The following is a 17,051-nucleotide window of genomic DNA, read 5'->3' as shown; positions in this document are numbered from 1 at the left end:
AAGGGGACAGGACGACTGCACTGTATTGAGGGGAGGATGGATGGGGCCATGTATCGCGAGATCTTGGCCAACAACCTCCTTCCCTCAGTAAGAGCATTGAAGATGGGTCGTGGCTGGGTCTTCCAGCATGACAACGACCCGAAACACACAGCCAGGGCAACTAAGGAGTGGCTCCGTAAGAAGCATCTCAAGGTCCTGGAGTGGCCTAGCCAGTCTCCAGACCTGAACCCAATAGAAAATCTTTGGAGGGAGCTGAAAGTCCGTATTGCCCAGCGACAGCCCCGAAAGCTGAAGGATCTGGAGAAGGTCTGTATGGAGGAGTGGGCCAAAATCCCTGCTGCAGTGTGTGCAAACCTGGTAAAGACCTACAGGAAACGTATGATCTCTGTAATTGCAAACAAAGGTTTCTGTACCAAATATTAAGTTCTGCTTTTCTGATGTATCAAATACTTAAGTCATGCAATAAAATGCAAATTAATTACTTAAAAATCATACAATGTGATTTTCTGGATTTTTGTTTTAGATTCCGTCTCTCACAATTGAAGTGTACCTATGATAAAAATGACAGACCTCTACATGCTTTGTAAGTAGGAAAACCTGTAAAATCGGCAGTGTATCAAATACTTGTTCTCCCCACTGTATATATATATATATTTTTGGTGAGTAAAGAATTATAGTCTAGACAGTAAACTGCAGTGAATCTACCGTTTCAATAACCACTAAAAAGCCCTGCGTTTTGAATGCAGGTTTCATTCCGAAATAATAATAATCTTGCAGAGGACTGATTAATGGGTATTTTCTCAACAGTTTACCAGGTCCAGAAAGGCACTTTACATTTACATTACATTTTAGTCATTTAGCAGACGCTCTTATCCAGAGCGACTTACAGTTAGTGAATACATATATATATTTTTTTATACTGGCCCCCCGTGGGAATCGAACCCACAACCCTGGCGTTGCAAACACCATGCTCTATCAACTGAGCTACATCCCTGCCGGCCATTCCCTCCCCTACCCTGGACGACGCTGGGCCAATTGTGCGCCGCCCATGAGTAGCAGGCCAGTCATAGTGTGTATTCTGTCAGGATGTATCAGCGTTAACAGATAGGACCTACCATCATAAAAAAAATATGGCCTTCTCATGCGTTGTCTGTCGTGGATCATCATTCTCCCAGGTCGTCCTATTATTATTGTGGACACCAGAATGCCCAGTTATTCCGGCAAGCTTACCGTACACACTGCCTTCTCTTCTCTACCAAGCATCTACAACCAAGAACGCTTCAATAGAATGCATTTTTGATCGGTAGTCAAAGTTTTATCGTCTCAGGGAACGGGCAAAAAAACGGGTCTGAAAGGGATTCTAACTCTCATTACCCTTCTCCACTGGTTGTAGTCAAGGTTGTAGTGTGAACGCCCCTCTTCACTTGAATTAGATTATTTTTTGTCCTTGGTGTGGACGGTCTCTTTATGATCCAGCAACACTTCTATACCACTTAGTGTCTCTCTTTATGATCCAGCAACACTTCTATACCACTTAGTGTCTCTCTTTAAGATCCAGCAACACTTCTGTACCACTGAGTCTGTACCTTTAAGATCCAGCAAAACTGCTGTACCACTTAGTCTGTCTCTTTAAGATCCAGCAACACTTCTATACCACTTAAAGTGCATTCAGAAAGTATTCAGATCCCTTGACTTTTTCTACATTTTGTTACGTTACAGCCTTATTCTAAAATTGATTTTAAAAAACACAATACCCCAAAATTGCAAAAGTATTACAAAAACATACATAAATACCTTATTTACATAAGTATTCAGACCCTTTGCGATGAGACTCGAAATTGAGCTCAGGTGCATCCTGTTTCCATTGATCATCCTGTGGTACATTCAATTGATTGGACATGATTTGGAAAGGCACACATCTGTCTATATAGTATAAGGTCCCACAGTTGACAGTACATGTCAGAGCAAAAGCCAAGCCATGAGGTCGAAGGAATTGTCCGTAGAGCTCCGAGACAGGATTGTGTCGAGGCACAGATCTAGGGAAGGATACCAAAAACGTTCTGCAGCTTTGAAGGTCCCCAAGAACACAATGGCCTCCATCATTCTTAAATGGAAGAAGTTTGGAACCACCAAGACTCTTCCTAGAGGTGGCTGTCTGACCAAACTGAACAATTGGGGGAGGAGAGCCTTGGTCAGGGAGGTGATCAAGAACGCGATGGTCACTCGGACAGAGCTCCAGAGTTCCTCTGTGGAGATGGAAGAACCTTCCAGAAGAACAACCATCTCTGCAGCACTCCACCAATCAGGCCTTTATGGTAGAGTGGCCAGACAAAATCCTCTCCTCAGTAAATTGCACATGACAGACCGCTTGGAGTTTAATAAAGGGCACCTAAAGGACTCTCAGACCTCAAGATGATCTGGTCCGATGAAACCAAGATTGAACACTTTGGCCTGAATGCAAAGCGTCACGTCTAGAGGAAACCTGGCAGCCATCCCTACGGTGAAGCATGGTGGTGGCAGCATCATGCTGTGGGGATGTTCTTCAGTGGCAGGGACTGGGAGACTAGTCAGGATCGAGGGAAAGATGAACGGAACAAAGTACAGAGAGATCCTTGATAAAAACCTGCTCCAGAGCGCTCAGGACCTCAGACCGGGGCGAAGGTTCACCTTCCAACAGGACAACGACCCTAAGCACACAGCCAAGTCAACGCAGGAGTGGCTTCGGGACAAGTCTCTTAATGTCCTTGAATGGCCCAGCCAGAGCCCGGACTTGAACCCGATCGAACATCTCTGGAGAGACCTGAAAACAGCTGTGCAGAAACACTCCCCATCAAACCTGACAGAGCTTCAGAGGATCTGCAGAAAAGAATAGGAGAAACTCCCCAAAGCAGGTGTGCCCAGCTTGTAGCGTGTCATACCCAAGAAGACTCGAGGCTGTAATCGCTGCCAAAGGTGCTTCAACAAAGTACTGAGTAAATGGTCTGAATACTTACAGTACCAGTCAAAGTTTGGACACACCTACTCATTCAAGCGTTTTTCTTCATTTTTACTATTTTCTACATTGTAGAATAATAGTGAAGACATCAAAACAATGAAATAACACATATGGAATCATGTAGTAATTAAAAAAGTGTTAAAGAAATCAGAATTTGAGATTCTTCAAAGTAGCCACCCTTTGCCTTGATGACAGCGTCGCACACTCTAGGCATTCTCTTTATCAAATGCATTCAAGGTGACTACCTCATGAAGCTGGTTGAAATAATGCTAAGAGTGTGCAAAGCTGTCATCAAGGCAAAGGGTGGCTACTTTGAAGAATCTCAAATATAAAATATATTTTGATTTGTTTAGCAGTTTTTTAGTTACTACATGATTCCATATGTGCTATTTCATTGTTTTGATGTCTTCACTATTATTCTACAATGTAGAAAATAATAAAAATCAAGAAAAACCCTTGAAGGAGTAGGTGTGTCCAAACTTTTGACTGGTAATGTATGTAAATGTGATATTTCGTGTTTTTGTATTTTTAATACATTTTCTAACATTTCTAAAAACCAGTTTTTGCTTTGCCATTATGGGGTGTTGTGTGTAGATTGATGTGAAAAACAACAACATTTTATTCCATTTTAGAATAAGGCTGTAACGTAACAAGATGTTGAAAATTCAAGGGGTCTGAATACTTTCCGAATGCACTGTTACTCTGTCTCTTTAAGATCCAGCAACACTTCTATACCACTTAGCCTGTCGCTCTTCAGAAGGTCATCCATTAAGATATGCAAAGTGTTTAAAAGCATTTTCATGTATTATTACATTAATTTTAAAAGCCTAGAACACGAGTCTCATCCATCCTTCAAGCAAAATCATGACGTTCAGAAACCTAGCTTAACGAATAGTTAGACGTTACATTGGTACAGTGGGGAAAAAAAGTATTTAGTCAGCCACCAAATATATTAATGAATTATAATTAAGTATATTAAAGTATTTTGAGTATTGAACTTGTTTCTTCTTTAGACCTGCAAAACAACAGAGGGGTGTACCTGGTAATTAAGTAAGTATTGTACCTAGTAATTAAGTATTAATACTAACAGAACTTTGCTTTGTCCTACTTCATTCTGTTTCATTCTCCATATATACAGTACATACTTGTAGCTCCGGATAAATGACCCGCCTCTTTGGAGAGCAGAGCAAAATGCCTTAAGCATGCTGTCGTCATAGAGGGTAAAAATGTTTGGGGGAATCATCCACAACTCTCATTTAATGATCCATAGTGAAATCTTATGAGAGTCACTTATATCCCATAAAGTCTCTGGACAAAGCCGTTAAACCAATGACCTGTTTTGTTACTTAACGAGTTGCTCGGCTGTGGAAAATGGCACCTTTATCATTCTCATGCTCCTCCCATTAATGGATAAACTTTGCTGTGTCAACTTGAAAATGTGTGACATTTTGAAAATGAATGTGACCTGCCCATGGTACGCCCATGTCCATGTGATATGTGCTCTACTGATGTTATCAGTGCAAAAGCGTAATCAGAAGTGCATTTTTCCAATTTTAAGGATAAGGTCAATGGGGGGAAAAACAACAACATATATACTACATAAATATGAACATATCATCTATATTCATGCACCTCTGTACCAGCTGATGACTACATCTTATGGACTGTGTCAAACGGTTCAACAGTAGCCTAGCTTCCATGTTAATCTCAAAGGGATATTACAAAATGTAATGATTGGTATGCAACCTTAATGTTCAAGAGGCAGAGAGATCTGCAGAGGAAGGGGCCATAAAAATCAACCGGGGGAAAAATTAATATGAGTGAAGGTGGCAGAACTGATAGTATTTTATAATTAAACTTCTTAACGCCACCCAGCTTCAAATTGGCATAAAAGGCAAAACTTCAAAGTCCGGCAATTGTTTAGGACATTTTTTGTTCACGTTGCCAACACATTTCACATTGAGAAGTTCCCTCTAGTGAAAAAAATAATAAAAAAATAAAAACAGCCCCTCGTCTGATGCAAAACATTAATCTTTGAACATCCACTGAACTTTCACTGAATAAGGGAGGGCTACATTTGTTACAGTCGTGAGATTTGAATGCACTTCATTGGGTGTGCATTGATTACAAGTAAGACAACTGTGTGTCACATGCCACTTTTCACTGAATGTAATTGTTTTGGGCTGATGTTCAATTGAGCAGGTTCCATAGGAATGAGTGGGCTGCCATTGTCATTCCTTTAATCTAGTTAATCTAATACATCGATCAACGGTGAGAGAAAAAAGTATTTGATCCCCGGACCCCTGCTGATTTTGTACGTTTGCCCACTGACAAAGAAATGATCAGTCTATAATTTTAATGGTAGGTTTATTTGAACAGTGAGAGACAGAATAACAACAACAAAAATCCAGAAAAACGCATGTCAAAAATGTTACAAATTGATTTGCTTTTTAATGAGGGAAATAAGTATTTGACCCCTATGCAAAACATGACTTAGTCCTTGGTGGCAAAACCCTTGTTGGCAATCACAGAGGTTAGACGTTTCTTGTAGTTGGCCACCAGGTTTGCACACATCTCAGGAGGGATTTTGTCCCACTCCTCTTTGCAGATCTTCTCCAAGTCATTAAGGTTTTCGAGGCTGACATTTGGCAACTCGAACCTTCAGCTCCCTCCACAGATGTTCTATGGGATTAAGGTCTGGAGACTGGCTAGGCCACTCCAGGACCTTAATGTGTTTCTTCTTGTTTTGGGTCATTGTCATGCTGGAATACCCATCCACGACCCATTTTCAATGCCCTGGCTGAGGGAAGGAGGTTCTCACCCAAGATTTGACGGTACATGGCCGCGTCCATCGTCCCTTTGATGCGGTGAAGTTGTCCTGTCCCCTTAGCAGAAAAACACCCCCAAAGCATAATGTTTCCACCTCCATGTTTGACGGTGGGGATGGTGTTCTTGGGGTCATAGGCCGCTATGTGTTCACCATATTCAGGTAGGAGCTCCCATCCTCATCATCTTAGTCTTGTTTCAGTAGCCTGACAATCCAGTTCTACTGATTCATGTGAATGGGACTGGAAATGTACCCTGCATTTACCCTTAACAATGACTGACCTTATGACTCTATGGCAGCGTCCCAAATGGCACCCCATTCCATTTATTGTGCACTACTTTTGACAAGGGTCCATAGTGTTAGGGTCCATAGTGTTAGGGTCCATAGTGTTAGGGTCCATAGGGTTAGGGTCCATAGGGTTAGGGTCCATAGTGTTAGGGTCCATAGTGTTAGGGTCCATAGTGTTAGGATCCATAGTGTTAGGGTCCATAGTGTTAGGGTCCATATTGTTAGGGTCCATAGTGTTAGGGCCCAGAGGGTTAGGGCCCATAGTGTTAGGGTCCATAGGGTTAGGGTCCATAGTGTTAGGGTCCATAGGGTTAGGGTCCATAGGGTTAGGGTCCATAGGGTTAGGGTCCATAGTGTTAGGGTCCATAGTGTTAGGGTCCATAGGGTTAGGGTCCATAGGGTCCATAGTGTTAGGGTCCATAGTGTTAGGGTCCATAGGGTTAGGGTCCATAGTGTTAGGGTCCATAGGGTTAGGGTCCATAGTGTTAGGGTCCATAGTGTTAGGGTCTATAGGGTTAGGGTCCATAGTGTCCATAGTGTTAGGGTCCATAGTGTTAGGGTCCATAGGGTTAGGGTCCATAGGGTCCATAGTGTTAGGGTCCATAGTGTTAGGGTCCATAGGGTTAGGGTCCATAGGGTTAGGGTCCATAGGGTTAGGGTCCATAGGGTTAGGGTCCATAGTGTTAGGGTCCATAGTGTTAGGGTCCATAGGGTTAGGGTCCATAGGGTCCATAGTGTTAGGGTCCATAGTGTTAGGGTCCATAGGGTTAGGGTCCATAGTGTTAGGGTCCATAGGGTTAGGGTCCATAGTGTTAGGGTCCATAGTGTTAGGGTCTATAGGGTTAGGGTCCATAGTGTTAGGGTCCATAGGGTTAGGGTCCATAGGGTTAGGGCCCATAGTGTTAGGGTCCATAGGGTTAGGGTCCATAGTGTTAGGGTCCATAGGGTCCATAGTGTTACTGTCCATAGTGTTAGGGTCCATAGTGTTAGGGTCCATAGTGTTAGGGTCCATAGTGTTAGGGTCCTCCTCCTCCTCATCCTCCTCCAAATAGAACCCTATTCCCTTAATAGTGCACTACTTTTGACCAGGGTCCATAGGATTCTGGTCAAAAGTAGTGCACTACATAGAGAATAGGGTGCCATTTGGGATGAAACTTATATACAAACACACACACTGTATACATATATATGTGTGTGTGTGTGTGTGTGTGTGTGTGTGTGTGTGTGTGTGTGTGTGTGTGTGTGTGTGTGTGTCATCATGACTGGGAAGGATGTTCAGTAGAAAATAGTTACATCTCTGTAAATGTTAAATTCTATGGTTTAAATTCTAGAAGGTCCAGGAGTGAAGTTGTACACTCTTCAGGTACAGGTGATTATGCATTCCGCGCCATCCCTGCAAATCCATAATCATTAACATCTGGTCCAGCTTTCTTTGTGGAACTCTGTTGGCCCTGTGTGATCCCCTAGTTAACTCCACTTCAGCTAGCTCAGCTCATAGACAGAGAGCGTGCTTCAAAAAATGCTCCCACCCAGAAAACATCTTTGCATGTATGTTGTACACTTGGTTCAGAACACTTTGTAAATATTTCATTAGCCGGTTGTGACAGAGAAGCATGGGTTTGAGTTCTGACATGCTTGATATCTAAAAATAAAATGTACACTTGTCTATAGAGTATTGATTCAGATGAGAGTAAGAAGGCAATAAGCGGTAATGAGAATATGTTGATTGCAGAAATTGAAAACTCATTAATTATCCCATTGACCTTGGTCTCATTTGAAACTTATGACATCTTTTTGGAGTTGCATTGGAGATTCATTAATTAATCTATTGATTCTCTCATTTCCAAAGCTCTTCTCAAAGCATAATGGAATGGCAATTTGCTTCGTTTTGTCAAATCACACAACACTCCTTGAGTGACCCATTGATATTAAATTGGCAATATGTTCAGTCATTTATAGCCCTTATCAATATGTCTAACATCTGTTACAACATGTGTGGTTTTAGTTAACAAATTATTGAGTTACTTTTGACATTGAACTGCAGATTATCATCCAAAATGGCGGTATTATTACTCAATTGAACGTAACTTTACAATTGTTACTTTACAAATGTAAAATGTTTTTAAAAATGCCAGGTTATTTTCACCAAGTCTCAGTCAAATCTCATAAAGGATATACGGTGTCACATGATAAAAAGCTGAGCACGTAATTTAACCATCAATGCACTTTCATTTACATAGCCCTTAATTTAGCCCCTCGATTCTCCAAACCCAGTCTTTGAGCAAAATGCCATTTAGTTCCTAAGTGGGCAGATCAAGGTTATAACTAGAACATGATTTACAGTGTTCAATTTAATGTTGCAAAAAAATCCTCTTTCTACAGTTGGATTCCAGCTCTAATGTCCACTTACTGATACGAGTCTGCTGATGGCTCTGCAGAGGAGAAAGCTTCCTGGAGGAAAGTCAAAAGTGCACCTCCGCATCCTCCCTCTGCGCCGCTGTAGCCAGGCTGTACTCATTAGGGTCTGTGTCCCAAATGGCCCCCCTTTGTTCTCTTTATAGTGCACTACTTCTGGTCAAAAGTAGTGCACTATATAGGGAATGTGGTGCCATTTGGGGGCGCAGGCAGGGTCATTTAGATCTTTCCATTACATTACAGCACTGTGTCAGAGGTGGCATGCAAAGTCCATAAAAAAATCACCTCACAGGTCGAGAAAACACAGTTGTTGAGCTTCGTGTGACCCAAAGTGTATTTGCATGTTCCCGTGGAAACAGGAAGATGTATCTTCCCTTCCGAGGCTCTTAGTGCTCATTAATGTATTGGTTTTAAGGTCATTTTAGCTGTGACAGACACTTTTAGACACACATTGCACACCATGGAAAACCAGCACATTATGAATAAAATCTACCTTCTTGATGTGGATTTTTTCTTGAACTACTGTACCTCATTGTCAAAAATATCATGATTTTATTCATAAAGGATTACAATACCCATTCAATTGGCTCAACCCCCCCAAAAATATATATTTTGTTATTTTTTGTGAAAATTCGTTTTTTAAGGCTGACTGATTATGCTAACACGTGTTTGTATGGCAGTATCGTACAGCTCCAAGTTTCAGGTGAAATCTCAGGTGTCAGGGATTGGATATGGCATTTCCTCAGAAGTAAGGATAACTTACTGGCATTCAAATATGATCTCAATATGGAACAACATGTCTTGGTAAAAAGTCAAGTTGCCACTAGAATATTACACTAAGACATGGGGAGGGCTGGTAATGTATTCCCTGTCCATCCTTCATTTTGTTTCATTGTCATCAAGGTTTCTGTTAAATAAATCCAACTGGGGGGGGGGTCAGTGCTGTTGAACATCACCCAGTGATACTTTCCCTTCTGTATGCCCCTTCTCACCTCAGGTTCAAGAGAGACCAGGGATACGGTGTCCATGTTAGGACATCCTCAAAGTCCTCAAGGAGTTGGTGTCAGAGGTCAAGGGTGAGATGTGTTTTTGAACTCTGCTTGAAGCTTTTTTTTGACAGGCTACGTCAAATGTGTACCCTGCCATTCAGTCAAGTAAAGTGTCCTTAAGGGATGAATAAATCATGACTTCCGCGACATAACGAGATATAATAACATGGTAATAATATGACGGCTGCGGTCGCTGATGGGATGCTGCTTAGCTACACAAATGATGCATGCGTCTCAAATGGCAATCTATTCCCTTTATAGTGCACTACTTTTGACGATGGCTAATAGGGCTCTGGACAAAAGCAGTGGACTATGTGAGTAATAGTGTGCCATTTGGGACGTAGACGATAACTTTGCATTGGCTGCGGAAATGAATAGAGCGTTGATACAGGATGACCTTTTCTGCTAGATCAGTGATGATACTATGATATACAGTGCGTTCGGAAAGTATTCAGACTTTTCCCACATTGTTACATTACAGCCTTATTCTAAAATTGATGAAATTGTTTTTTTTTTTTTCCCTCATCAATCTACACACAACACCCCATAATGACAAAGCAAAAACAGGTTTTTATAAATTTTCACAAATGTATTACAAATACAAAAACGTTAAATATCACATTTACATAAGTATGCAGACCCTTTGCTCAGTACTTTGTTGAAGCACCTTTGGCTGCGATTACAGCATCGAGTTCTTGGATATGACGCTACAAGCTTGGCACACCTGTATTTGAGGAGTTTGTCCAATTCTTCTCTGCAGATCCTCTCAAGCTCTGTCAGGTTGGATGGGGAGCGTTGCTGCACAGCTATTTTCAGGTCTCTCCAGAGATTTTCGATCGGGTTCAAGTCCGGGCTCTGGCTGGGCCACTCAAGGACATTCAGAGACTTGTACCTAAGCCACTCCTGCGTTGTCTTGGCTGTGTGCTTAGGGTCGTTGTCCTGTTGGAAGGTGAACCTTCGCCCCGGTCTGAGGTCCTGAGCGCTCTGGAGCAGGTTTTCATCAAGTACTTTGTTAAATTTGTCTTTGCCTCAAGCCTGACAAGTTTCCCAGTCCCTGCCGCATATTGATACAATAGTAGCTAAGATGGGTAGAAGTCTGTCCGTAATAATGCGCTGCTCTACCATCTGAACAACACTATCAACAAGGCAGGACCTACAGGCCCTAGTTTTGTCACACCTGGACTACTGTTCAGTCGTGTGGTCAGGTGCCACAAAAAAGGACTTAGGAAAATTGCAATTGGCTCAGAACAGGGCAGCACGGCTGGCCCTTGGATGTACACAGAGAGTTAACATTAATAATATGCCTGTCAATCTCTCCTGGCTCAAAGTGGAGGAGAGATTGACTTCATCACTACTTGTATTTATGAGCGGTATTGACATGTTGAATGCACCGAGCTGTCTGTTTGAACTACTGGCGCACAGCTCGGTTACCCATGGATACCCCACAAGACATGCCACCAGAGGTCTCTTCACAGTCCCCAAATCCAGAACAGACTATGGGAGGCGCACAGTAATACATAGAGCCATGACTACATGGAACTCTATTCCACATCAAGTAACTGATGCAAGTAGTAAAATTATATTTAAAAAACAGATAAAAAAACACCTTGTGGAACAGCGGGGACTGTGAAGCAACACAAACCTAGGCGCAGACACATGCATACACACACACAATAACATACGCACTATACACACACGTACACATGGATTTTGTGTTGTAGATATGTGGTAGTGGTGGAGTAGGGGCCTGAGGGCACACAGTGTGTTGTGAAAACTGTGAATGTATTGTAATGTTTTTAAAATTGTATTAACTGCCTTAATTTTGCTGGACCCAGGAAGAGTAATGGGGATCCATAATAAATACAAATACAAATACACCCTGACAGGATGCTCTCAATTGTGCATCTGTAAAAGTTTGTGAAGGTTTTAGGTGACAGGCCAAATTTCTTCAGCCTCCTGAGGTTGACGAGATGCTGTTGAGCCTTCTTCACCACACTGTCTGTGTGGGTGGACCATTTCAGTTTGTCAGTGATATGTACGCCGAGGAACTTAAAACTTTCCACCTTCTCCACAGCGGTCCCGTCGATGTGGATAGGGGAGTACTCCCTCTGCTGTTTCCTGAAGTCCACGATCATCTCCTTTGTTTTTCTGACGTTGAGTGAGAGGTTATTTTCCTGACACCAATCTCCGAGAGCCCTCACCTCCTCCCTGTAAACTGTCTCATCGTTGTTGGTAATCAAGCCTACTACTGTTGTGTCATCTGCAAACTTGATGATTGAGTTGGAGGTGTGCATGGCTACACAGTCATGGGTGAACAGGGAGTACAGGAGGGGGCTGAGCACACACCCTTGTGGGGCCCCAGTGTTGAGGATCAGCGAAGTGGAGATGTTGTTTCCTACCTTCACTACCTGGGGGCGGCCCGTCAGGAAATCCTGGACCCAATTGCACAGGGCGGGGTTGAGACCCAGGACCTCAAGCTTGATGATGAGCTTGGAGGGTACTATGGTGTTGAATGCTGAGCTATAGTCAATGAACAGCATTCTTACATAGGTATTCCTCTTGTCCAGATGGGATAGGGCAGTGGGCAGTGTGCAGTGTGATGGCGATTGCATCGTCTGTGGACCTATTGGGGTGGTATGCAAATTAAATTGGGTCTAGGGTGACAGGCAGGGGCGGTGTGTTCAATAGGGCGATATGGGCGACGCACTGCCAAACGGGAAAAGGAAGGGATTTTTTTTCTAATCAATTATATCACGGCAACAGTAGTTATCAGTGTTGTAATCTAGACGTCTGGTCTGATCTGCCACTAAATGTCCAATCAGGCTAAAGTCGTGCTTCAAATGCCCCCCCCCCCCCCCCCCCCTTTTGGGGCGATTTCAGTCAGGTTGAAAATCGCCCAGAAGTCTCTCATAGACTCCCATGTAAAATCTATTTTTTTCAAATATCAGAGCTTTCAATACAATCTCTATGGGTTTCTGAGGGCTTGCACTTACGCGCTTTCGTCATACGTAACATAACCATGAACGTAACTAAGAAAAGAGCGGGTAGCCTCATCAATCAATTCACTATTACTGTCAAAATGGCAGTGCAACTCGATTGTCTCTTTGAAAGAAGTTCCTTTTTGTCGGCGAACAAATCAAGATAAATTGGCAACGAAACAATTAGGACCTCCCAGACCAAATTTAATAATTCAACAGGTTTCTACTAAAGGCGGAAAGTCCTACACCCGAGGATTTTCCAAAAATTGGTACGAACGAAAAAAGAACATTGCCACTCAACTGGATGAGGGATACAGGCTAGCTGTCCGCCGCCACAACGATGAGGTTAGTGTTGATAATCACAAGTTTACTGGAGAACTGAGACCAAGTAGAGACTTTGGACAGGGTGGATATGGTATAATAAAGGCAGTTTATTCAGAGGTAAAGATATCTGGAATCGCGTGCACGGACCCGTTCGTCAAACTCTTAGGGAGCTATACATTAAGCCCCATTACTTACCATATCAGATAAGAGAAATTGCTGCAGCTACATATATTTTACATCCTGGCCCTACATAGTTCACTATTTGCATCACTTACCAAAATATTACATGTGGTCATACAGTGGGGGAAAAAAGTATTTAGTCAGCCACCAATTGTGCAAGTTCTCCCACTTAAAAAGATGAGAGAGGCCTGTAATTTTCATCATAGGTACACGTCAACTATGACAGACAAAATGAGGAAAAGAAATCCAGAAAATCACATTGTAGGATTTTTCATGAATTTATTTGCAAATTATGGTAGAAAATAAGTATTTGGTCAAAAACAAAAGTTTCTCAATACTTTGTTATATACCCTTTGTTGGCAATGACACAGGTCAAATGTTTTCTGTAAGTCTTTACAAGGTTTTCACACACTGTTGCTGGTATTTTGGCCCATTCCTCCATGCAGATCACCTCTAGAGCAGTGATGTTTTGGGGCTGTCGCTGGGCAACACGGAATTTCAACTCCCTCCAAAGATTTTCTATGGGGTTGAGATCTGGAGACTGGCTAGGCCACTCCAGGACCTTGAAATGCTTCTTACAAAGCCACTCCTTCGTTGCCCGGGCGGTGTGTTTGGGATCATTGTCATACTGAAAGACCCAGCCATGTTTCATCTTCAATGCCCTTGCTGATGGAAGGAGGTTTTCACTCAAATCTCACGATACATGGCCCCATTCATTCTTTCCTTTACACGGATCAGTCGTCCTGGTCCCTTTGCAGAAAAACAGCCCCAAAGCATGATGTTTCCACCCCCATGCTTCACAGTAGGTATGGTGTTATTTGGATGCAACTCAGCATTCTTTGTCCTCCAAACACGACGAGTTGAGTTTTTACCAAAAAGTTCTATTTTGGTTTCATCTGACCATATGACATTCTCCCAATCCTCTTCTGGATCATCCAAATGCACTCTAGCAAACTTCAGACGGGCCTGGACATGTACTGGCTTAAGCAGGGGGACACGTCTGGCACTGCAGCATTTGAGTCCCTGGCGGCGTAGTGTGTTACTGATGGTAGGCTTCGTTACTTTGGTCCTAGCTCTCTGCAGGTCATTCACTAGGTCTCCCCGTGTGGATCTGGGATTTTTGCTCACCGTTCTTGTGATCATTTTGACCCCACAGGGTGAGATCTTGCGTGGAGCCCCAGATCGAGGGAGATTATCAGTGGTCTTGTATGTCTTCCATTTCCTAATAATTGCTCCCACAGTTGATTTCTTCAAACCAAGCTGCTTACCTATTGCAGATTCAGTCTTCCCAGCCTGGTGCAGGTCTACAATTTTGTTTCTGGTGTCCTTTGACAGCTCTTTGGTCTTGGCCATAGTGGAGTTTGGAGTGTGACTGTTTGAGGTTGTGGACAGGTGTCTTTTATACTGATAACAAGTTCAAACAGGTGCCATTAATACAGGTAACGAGTGGAGGACAGATGAGCCTCTTAAAGAAGAAGTTACAGGTCTGTGAGAGCCAGAAATCTTGCTTGTTTGTAGGTGAGCAAATACTTATTTTCCACCATAATTTGCAATAAATTCATTAAAAATCCTACAGTGTGATTTTCTGGATTTTTTTTCCTCAATTTGTCTGTCATAGTTGACGTGTACCTATGATGAAAATTACAGGCTTCTCTCATCTTTTTAAGTGGGAGAATTGCACAATTGTTGGCTGACTATATACTTTTTTCCCCCACTGTATATGCTTGGAAAGTGGAGATGCCATAGAACGTCAAAAAAGTAAACATTGCTGGAGACACATTGCCGTTTTGGAGAAGACATCGCGTTTGCTAGCGAAGAGATTTGTTGTGGCAAATGAACTTGGGCTGGGAATTGCCAGGAACCTCACGATAAGATATATGCATTGCGAGTCTCATGATTCTATACGTATTGCGATTCGATACTGTGATTTTATTGCGCACCATATGTCTGTTGCAGAGGGATCAGAAAGCCATGAGAACGAGTTTTGATCAGTCATGGAAATAAAAGTGCTGAAAACAAATTGGCTCCCAATGTGAAAAGATTGAGAACAAGCTATGAAGGAACAATAATGGTGTTTTGGTGCAGGTACAGCCAACTAGCGCTAAAATATTGCGATATTGTCAATACAGTATATCGTAAAGTATCACTATGTAACTCGATTTCTTTCACCCCAATCCCTCAAATTAACGGTAAATAACTGAATTGTTTGCCCCACATTTAGCTAAGATGATTAGCTAGCCAGCTAAAATGTTTTATTTAGTTAGCAGTCGCATCTACAATAGTTTACTGTCAATAAAATGTCTCCAAAAATGACGTGGTGTCTCCAATTGTGTTGCATTTTACACTTTCTGTAGCTCAGCTGGTAGAGCACGGCGCTTGTAACGCCAAGGTAGTGGGTTCTATCCCCGGGACCACCCATACACAAAAATGTATGCACGCATGACTGTAAGTCGCTTTGGATAAAAGCGTCTGCTAAATGGCTTATTATTATTATTATTATTATTATCTGAAGAGAGCCCCGAAACATTGTGTGCAGACATTTTATGCAATAAATGAAGTAGGTTGAATCTAGTAGTTCTGATCTTCTGATTGGTCCTGATGAGTTGGGCGAGGTCCCCTCCAGGCTAGTGTCACTGTTGCATTGGCTCTGAGTCGGGTTCTCTGTCTTCAAATGTTCAGCCTAAGAGAGGGGATTTTTGTGTGTGTGTGTGTGTGTGTGTGTGTGTGTTTAACAGTGATGATGTGTGTGTATGTGTGTGTGTGTGTGTGTGTGTGTGTGTTTAACAGTGATGATGTGTGTGTGTGTGTGTTTGTGTGTGTGTGTGTGTGTGTGTCCTCAGAGCAAGAACTCGTGAGTTGGAAGAACTGAGAGGCCTATGGCGTGGGTGTTGTCCTTGGCCACCTGCTGACAAGGCTGACAAGATAGGACCCTTTTGTCCATTGTTATTGGATAGGAACAGAACTTATAACCAGCTCCTGACCTAAATAGATCTTAGCACAACATTTTACTCAACATATCATATTCCATATTCACTATAACAAATATATTTACTACGACATTAGCAAGAACCGCCACATCCTCAGCCGGCTAATCCAGTGTGTGAAGTTTTGCGGAGTGTTTGAGTTAGCTTTGCGAGGCAAAGATGAAACTGAGGGCTCCACCAACCCTGGTAAGCCAACACTTTTGAGATCAGTCAAGAAATGCTTCTGGTATTGACTTATATGCTGCCCCTGTCTTCATGTTGTTGCTGGACATATCTTTTTTTAAATGTGTGTAGGTCACCTAAATCATCAGAAAAATTGCCCCCCCTGAGAATTTTTTCAGGAGCCGCCACTGGTGACAGGTAAGGTGGAGGTGATATGATCCTTGACTAGTCTCTCAAAGCGCTTCATGATGACAGAAGTGTGTACTACGGGGCGATAGTCATTTAGTCCAGTTACCTTTGCATTCTTGGGTACAGGAACAATATTGAATCATGTGGGGACAGCAGACTGGGATAGGGAGAGATTGAATATGTCCGTAAACACACCAGCCAGCTGGTCTGCGCATGCTCTGAGGACACGGCTAGGAATGCAGTCTGGGCCGGCAGCCTTGCGAGGGTTAACACGTTTAAATGTCTTACTCATGTCGGCCACGGAGAAGGAGAGGCCACAGTCCTTAGTAGCTGGCTGTGTCTGTGGCACTGTGTTATCCTCAAAGTGGGAAAATAACTTGTTTAGCTTGTCTGGCAGCAAGACGTCAGTGTCCGCGGCTGGTTTTCCTACTGTAGTCCGTGATTGTCTGTAGACCCTGCCACATACGTCTCGTGTCTGAGTCGTTGAATTGCAACTCCACTTTGTCTCTATACTGATGTTTTGCCTGTTTGATTGCCTTGCGGAGGGAAGGACCACTCTGTTTGTATTCTGCCATATTCCCCGTCACCTTGCCATGGTTAAATGCAGTGGTTCGTGCTTTCAGTTTTTCGCGAATGCTGCCATCTATCCACAGTTTCTGG

This window comes from Coregonus lavaretus, assembly GCF_964263955.1.
Source record: "Coregonus lavaretus genome assembly, chromosome: 32".
Taxonomy (NCBI): domain Eukaryota; kingdom Metazoa; phylum Chordata; class Actinopteri; order Salmoniformes; family Salmonidae; genus Coregonus; species Coregonus lavaretus.
This window is presented reverse-complemented; position numbering follows the sequence as displayed.